Here is an 8020-nt window from a genome sequence, read left to right on the forward strand (position 1 = left end):
AAAAAAAAAAAAAAAAAAAAAAAAAAAACCACCCAGACACCAAAATCCTGTTATGAAGGAGCAAATGAAGGTGACTGCCATTGCAACCTCTCAGCAGCCCCAAAGGGAGAGAGGGCAGACAAGGTGCGGAGGTGGGACTGCAGGATGAGTCATTCTAGGGTTCATTTACTGAAAGGTCAGTGGGGAATGGGACAGGGACCAACCAGCATTACTCAATTGTTCTGTGAGTTAACATTTCCCACATTCCGGCTTCTTTCTCCAATTCCAGCATGTCCTTCCACTCAACATTTTTGATTTGGAAAATTTGGACTATTTGCTTGGAAAATGTATACACTAAAGTTACTAGAAGCAGTTTTGTAAACAACTGCGCATCCAAAGCCTATGTCATCATAGCACAATGTCATTAATGCCATAACTTCTCCTGAGCTAATAGTATTAGCCCATGACTGCTCTGTACAGTTTCTGCATAAATTAATGACATTCCAATTTGGCTAAACTTTGTCTTAAGTTTCTGCTGTTTCTTTAAATTGTGAAGGGAACAAAAAGAAAAATAACACACAGGATAATAAAGATGATTCTCTGTATTCCATAAATAAAATATATTTCCATCCCAATAACTGAGTGTAGAGGGTCTTAAATTCTGATTTTCCTTACTATAGAAAGCAAGAGTGAAGAATAAACATATATGACCATGTGACATTTAAATACAGTTGAGAACTCCAGCTATATGTTTAGAATGTTAAAAAACAAACCAAAAAATCCCAAACAAGAGATACCAGAGCTACAATACCAGAGCTCTCTTCTTCTATATTTAATGTCTTCAAGGGGTTTTGAGTTGTTTTTAAGTGTGTTAAATTGGCATGCTTCTTCTACTTCCAAAACAAATTTTGTGATGAGCATTTTACATATCATCAAAGTGAAATTCTGACAATATGTGCTCAGAGTTAATTTTCTGAGGTGTTTTAATAATATTCCAGTTTCCATTCAGATTTTAAAACTGGGCATTTTCTAACTAATATCCAAGAGATATGGTGACCTGGTAAATGAACATAGCATTGATGTATAGACATAAAATATTAAAGTAATTTAAAACTGTTCAATAAATCTAGTAAGATATGTATGAATATTTTGAGGTTTTGTTTCTGTTGAACAGTGCTGTGGTCTCACCATGCCACAACTCCCAGAAATGAGACTGGCTGGGAGAACTTACTCCTGACAGTAAATTGGGACCTGATTAATGTACAAGTCTTCAGTAAGTGTGCCCAGCAGACTACCTTTCCTACTTTACATGTGGCATAAAAGTATACAGACAGTTGGAAAACATCCTTCTTTACCCCACTACTCTTGCCTCTCTGTACCAAGACTATTACTATTCAGTAAAAAAACTCAACATAACAAACACATTATTTGCACATAATCACATTTGGTTGCAGAGTGCTTACTTTTATTTAGAAACTTCTACTGACCTTCAAATGTGGATAAAGCAAGTTATCTATAAGATTTGTATAGAATACAGAATTTTGTGTATTTCACCACACATATTCAGTGGTATCATGTCTTCAGATTTTAACCCAAACATATTATATAAAATATAGCTTTAAGCAGTTTTGTCTAAAAACCTATACCATGCAGGTCAGAAAAAACACATGAACTTTAATAGTGTGGAGTACAGCTAAGCAGTGGCATTCAAAGTGAGATAATACTGCCATAATTATTTTTAAAAAGGGAGTAAGAGTCATGCCAGAACAAGATTCAACAGTTTTGCTTTTCATCCAATTCATTGCAGAGATTTCAAAGTGTGCTGTTGAGTAGCTTGGGCCTAATACAGCTGACCTCATTTTAGTTATTACGACTTGGCATTCATTGTCCTCTAAAGAAAGAATGCTAGAAATACACTATTGGGAACTACCCTTGTAAATTCCAGATCAATCACCCTACACACAGTTAGACATAATCCTCCAGATGCTGAGCTCAACCCGTTCCACTACATGCTCTGCCCACCTGCTAGGCAGCACATCTTTCAAAGAGCCAGAGTCCTCACAGACTCAGAATAATAAAACACATAATAAAGACGTTCTTGGACATTGAGCTTAATGGAACAGGAATATTTGTGGGGACTAACCATAATGGTTACCGCATCTTTCCCCTGCCAGGCAGTGGAAGAAACCAAGAGCACCAGAGAGAGTAGACACGAGGGAATAGAGGGAGTTTTGAAGCAGGGCTGTTTGGAGGGCCAAGAAGCAGGTGGATATAGAGGACAAATTTGGCAACTGTGACAAATCCCCTATAAAATAATCCTAAGTGACAACACTAGTTTATTTCTTGCTCACACATGTTGTAGAGGAAACATTTAAAAACAAACAAACGGAAACAAAACAGGAGGTGAACCAAAATAGTATAGGTTTATAAACCCTCAGGATCTCTTGGGTCAGTTTTAGGATTTTGGGGGCTTTACAGTGGATAGATTATTTATGCCAAATTATTTTCCAAAGAAGAATGATGCTCAGTTATCATAACAGGATGCACACATGCATGGGAAACATACTGTATCACAATCTCAATTTAGTCTTGTCTGCTTCTGACAGAATTACACATATGAAAGGACACATATAAACTGTGTTTTAAATTTATTTTTATCATTGAGTTTTCAAGAAGAAAACTTCCCTTGTGGTTTTTGGTTGCCTTCAAAGCCAACTAGTCCATAATCTGTGCCCCATTTACCTCCATTTTCACCATGCTCACCTAAATACTGGGGGGTGGGGGATGTTAATCACTATTAAATTTGTCAGCTTCCCTCTAAGTCTCTCAACAAGTCACTCATTATTTTACAACTGGTCCAACTACTCCCTTAAACTGGAAAAAGTGCCTTGAGTTACAAATCCAGGAAAGACAAAGGGACAGCTACTGGTAAGAGAGATCAGCTCAGGGATCTGGATCATCTGGGAACATGTACTTTGGTAAGGGATGTTCATATCCTCAATACTAACAATTTCTTTTAGCTATGGCAACACTGGAGTTGGTGAAGGTTTAAGACACCTCCTCATGTCATTTTTTCCAAAGCTGCAAGTTCTGATTAAGAAGGGAGTAGGAGAACAGCAAAGCCTCCAGCTTCAGCAGCTGCTCCTCCACCAAAGGGATGGGAAGAAAAGAATGAGAAGGCAGGGCCACCCAGGCCCTCTTCCCCTCTGAAAATGCTCTCCTGTGGTTGGTGAGGAAAAAAGAAAGAAGGGATGAGAATGTGGGCATGCAGAAACCTACTTCTGCTTACATACAGAAAGGGGAAACGAGGAAAAAAACTCTTTCCAATATATTATCTCATGAGATATATTATTTTCAAATATCTCCAGCTCAGGTGGAAGATTCATATAGAGCTGTTACAAAATAGTTTAAATGGTGGCTAGATTTATATGTCCCTCTTACGTTCCTTAAGTTTTTTCTGATCTACTCCTGCCACCCAGTGGATAGCTCATATGAAAACTCCTCCTAAAAAACATATCCTTGTCTGTGTGATTCTGAGCAGGTAGCTAATACCAGGGTTTCTGAGCAGCCACGAAGCATGAGCTTCCTCGTGTGAGTATCAGATCAAAGATGTGATTGGCAGAACAGGGAGAATGGGTTATATAAAGTTAAGTACCCTGGAACATAAATTTCAGGGGGTTTAATGTGTGTTTTAATACCATAGTAGTGGTGCTTTTTTTCTCACCATAGTGCTTTTATTCCTCAGTTTCACATGTTTGAAGGAGAGATGAAAATATTCTCTTGCCATACAATGTATTGTCAGATAAAACTAGCTCATCTTTGTGAAAGAAAAGATGCTCCGGTAACAGCTGCATGATAAAAACCCTTCAGAAAGGAAATTACTTTCTAACAGCAGCTCAAATATCATGAAATAAGAACACCTAGAGCCACATACTGAAGTCAACAAAAGATCTAAAAGCTGTTCCTAAGGCAACATTATCTGTTCTGTGCTTTGAGCAATTAACTGAAGCAAAGCTGTATTATAATAAATACAATCAGCCTTGAATTGGGCTTTTCCTAACACCAGAAAATTTTGCTTTCCTACATGAAAAATATGTATGAAGACATTTTGTGTTAAAATAGAAATTACATTCATCTTCCATCTAAAAGGCTTCTTAAAACTAACTAAAACTCGTATAAACCAATGAAACAATCTTAGCTGTTACTTTATCTTCCACCACAAATACCAGATCTAAAAAGGGAAGGCATTACAAAAGACTCAGAACAAGGTCAGGCTCTGAAATCATCACCTAGCTCAGAAAAACTAGCCATAACAGTTGTGTGAACAAGTTAGGGTTTACAGGACTAGGACTCACAAGCCAGTTTATTAGAAGTCTCTCATATATCCACCCATTACACATTCAGACAGAGGCAGGTCTGTGGGCTGAACTTTTTTTAATAAGATGCGGAAAATGGAGATGTTAAGAGTATGATTAAACTAAAGTATAAATGCATACAGCTCTCACTCCCATTCTCCCAAATGAGCTCTTTTAGGAGGAATCATCAATAAAGCTCTGATCATACTGCATATCCTTCATTTTGTTTATATACATATATATTCCCACAAAGGCTGAATCAGTTAAAGCAGCCTTATTTTCACTAGCTGTTTATCATCAGTCAGCTGAACAGGTTGTGGTAGTTTTGCCGAAGACCATGGTTACACTGCACACCTTCAAGGTGTGGGGTGCATCCATGTTAACAAATAATTTTTTGTCTTATTTTCCTCAGCCAACCATCACATCAGTCAGTTTGACTCATTTGTAACTTTTGTCTCCAAAGTGGAAAGAATTGCTCCTGCGATTTGCTGAGGTGAGGTTAAGATAATGAAATTCCTGGAATAAATGGCATTCAGTTCTACACAGTGCTAGCCCACACACAGCAGTTCAGAGCAGACTATGCTCTTCTTAGTTGCTTCTCTGACTTCTGCCTGACCCAGAAATACAATCTCCAGAACAGATAAATTTGAAAAAAACTGAAATATTCTCACCTACCTCCTAAAGCAACTTTAAAACCCCTGTGCTCACCAGCAACCCATCCCCTCCTGTACCTTCCTGAACCAGCTGATCCTTCCTGCCCATTAGCTCCTAATACTCATAACTCAGTCTCATGTCACTTACAGACATGTGTCTCCAGTTTGTCTTGCATCCCCAAGGGGAAAGTTTGGAAATGGTTGTTATTCCCAGCTTCCTCTCTTCCTCAGTAGTCTCACTGAGGAAAGAGCTGCTAAGAAGACCAGAACAGAGGGATGTCTGCTAGCAACTAAAAGGCTTAAACCCCCGTATCCCTTTGTCCAGTAGCTTCAAGTTTATGGTTCATCAGGGGAAACATTAACCCAAGCTGGAAGATAGATCTAAAAAATGCATTAGCTATCTCAGCTATCATTTCCACAGCAATAGGTCTGGGCAGCCAAAACAGTGACTGAAGTAGCCTCTAGTCTGTATGAACATAAATAACCCTTCCTGAACCCCATGGCCTTGTTTCTGCAGATCTCATACACCCATATTACATTAACAAGCGTGAACTGTGTCTTGTTCTGCTGTTACGTAGCCTTGATGTTGGTCAGAGTGGAGGAGGAATGGTATATTTTGCAACCAAGGAATGAACTTTTCTTTGGTGTTTGCTGGTTTGTGCTACACCAGGATCACGGCAATTGGGCTGTACAGGGTTTCAGAGACCAACAGGAAGAGCAGCTTTGATATTATGTATATGATAAACAGTAAGGAAAAGAAAGAGGGAGACTCAAAATTTGATAATTCAAATAAGATAGAACTCCAACTGAGGAATACAAAGTAGACACAGAGATAGATGGGTCCTTCTGGACATGCAAGAATATTCCACCGAATGTGTACATATTCTCCTGTAAATAAGTTCTTTCCTTACAGCTGTAACTGAGAGTGAAGAAATTACTTTACAGAAAAGCTGGGGGAAAGCAACCATTCTGCACTTTTATATTCTACTTCCTGTGAAGATCCATAGGAACATATCACATAAACTTCAGATTACAGATATGGAAAGGGAGGGTGAGAATTGGTAATAACTTACCTAAAGCCATAATTTGCTGGGTTGTATCTGATACATGAGAGTCAGGAATGTTAACAGATTTTCAGCTTTCCAGTCCCATGTTACAGACTATATAAAGTTTCCCCAAAATACCTCCCTCCCCTGCCCCCATACATAGTGTGTTCCTCTCCCAGCTGCTGACCACCAGGAGGGACTGCCTTGGGGTCAGGGTCCTGTGAGCAGCTTTGCAGGCATGACCTTTCCAAGGGCTTGCAGGAGGAGCTAGCAGCTCACAGGTGCTGTGGAGAACTGAAAAATAAACAGAGCTGAAAACACTGAACCATTTTTTTGGAGGATGCAAGGTGTAAGGGATGAGCCCCAAATGACTGTACTATGAGCCTGGGCAATGCGCCCACAGGTGGGACCTCAGTAAGTCACAGGGAGGGGCCTGATGTCACTACTCTTGATTGACTGATGTCTCAACCACTCCTGGAACTTCGGTGAGAGAAAGTTCCAGAAGTCCTGGAACTGGAGCCATAAATAGGGTCATGTACAAATCTAGGGGGGGGCACTCTACACTGAACCCCCCATTGGCAGGTCCAACACTAGATCAAGGAGTGGTGATGTGTCTCTCCCTCCCCCTCTCTTTCTTCTTCTCAAGCTCTTTTTCTCTTACATTGTTAAAGGGTTAAAGGTCTACCTTCGTTTCCCATAAAGCCACATAGTTTAGGTAGGTAGAATTGTGAGCATGCCAACATTTACAGAATACTTGTCCCTATTAAAGCTGATGTTTGCATACGGACTTTGAGTGTTATCTCACCTTAGTCCACACTCAAATCTGAGACACTCCCCTGCCTCCCCACAGGTGGGATGTGTTACAAGGGTACAAAAGCTGCATAGAATTAACTGTTTATATATGCATATTCATTTAAAATGCTCCAACTCAGTGCATAAGCTGTTTATTTTGCTGTTACTGCAATGCATCAGAGATTCAATATATTCTTATAGGAAATATATGATCTAGCAGGAAAATTGCAACCAGCCTTGTGAGATGAAATTGCTGTAGACATTAGTGTATGCCTGTTGCAAACCTGTCTGATGGTGCACTCTCTGGGCCATGTGTAGGGCATGGTAAGCAGCGTAAGTTATAGAGTCCCATGAAAATAAACATTACAGGCAAGAAAGAAGATCTCTGTTCTAGGGTTCCATGACATAAATAGTGCAAACGGTCACCCGAATATTCAATTCTGCTGTTGATTGTTCCATGATATCCCAGACACAGATATACAAAGGACAATATGGGAAGCTCAGAACAAAGAACACCAAGGTAAGCGTGGTCTCTTCACATTTATTATTCTTAATGGCAATCACGTGCTAGGGCTTAACTGGGTACAAAAGATCTCTGTTGTTTGGGCTTTTTTAAAGAAGCAAGCTTTGCTGAAAAATAAATTTAAAAAAAAAAAGCATCTTTCCTACAATAAATGTAGAAAGGAGACAAAACATTCTGATGCATAAGAAAAATAGGGCCATGTTTGAGGTGGATCTGGGAAAACTTCAATTTCACTGTAAACTGAATATATCTGTGGGTTTGGTAACAGACTATCATACAGGGTTATTAGTATGTGCACGTATGTACACTACGCATACATATATGTATGTGATGTTATTTTTACATGTATAATCTTAGACATCATTTTGCAAAGCGAACAAAATTTCTTGTTTTACAAGTTTGTTTTTTCCCTTAGCCATCAAAATTTCAAGAACAAAACTTACCTCTTGGGCCCTGGTTACCTTCAAAGACAACTAAACAAAGCCATCTAAAACCTCTGACCCCTTTATCTCCATTTTCACCACGCTCACCTAAAATGTAATGAGTATAGTAATCTTAATGTTTACATTCAAGTGGAAAACAGTTCATTGTTCATAAAATTTGAACTTGAAGTTCACTGAGCAAAAAGCAATATATATATATAAAAAAAAAAAAAAAAAAAAAAAAAAAAAA

The sequence above is a fragment of the Athene cunicularia genome, assembly GCF_003259725.1.
Source record: "Athene cunicularia isolate RWA chromosome 3 unlocalized genomic scaffold, athCun1 chr3_part1, whole genome shotgun sequence".
NCBI lineage: Eukaryota > Metazoa > Chordata > Aves > Strigiformes > Strigidae > Athene > Athene cunicularia.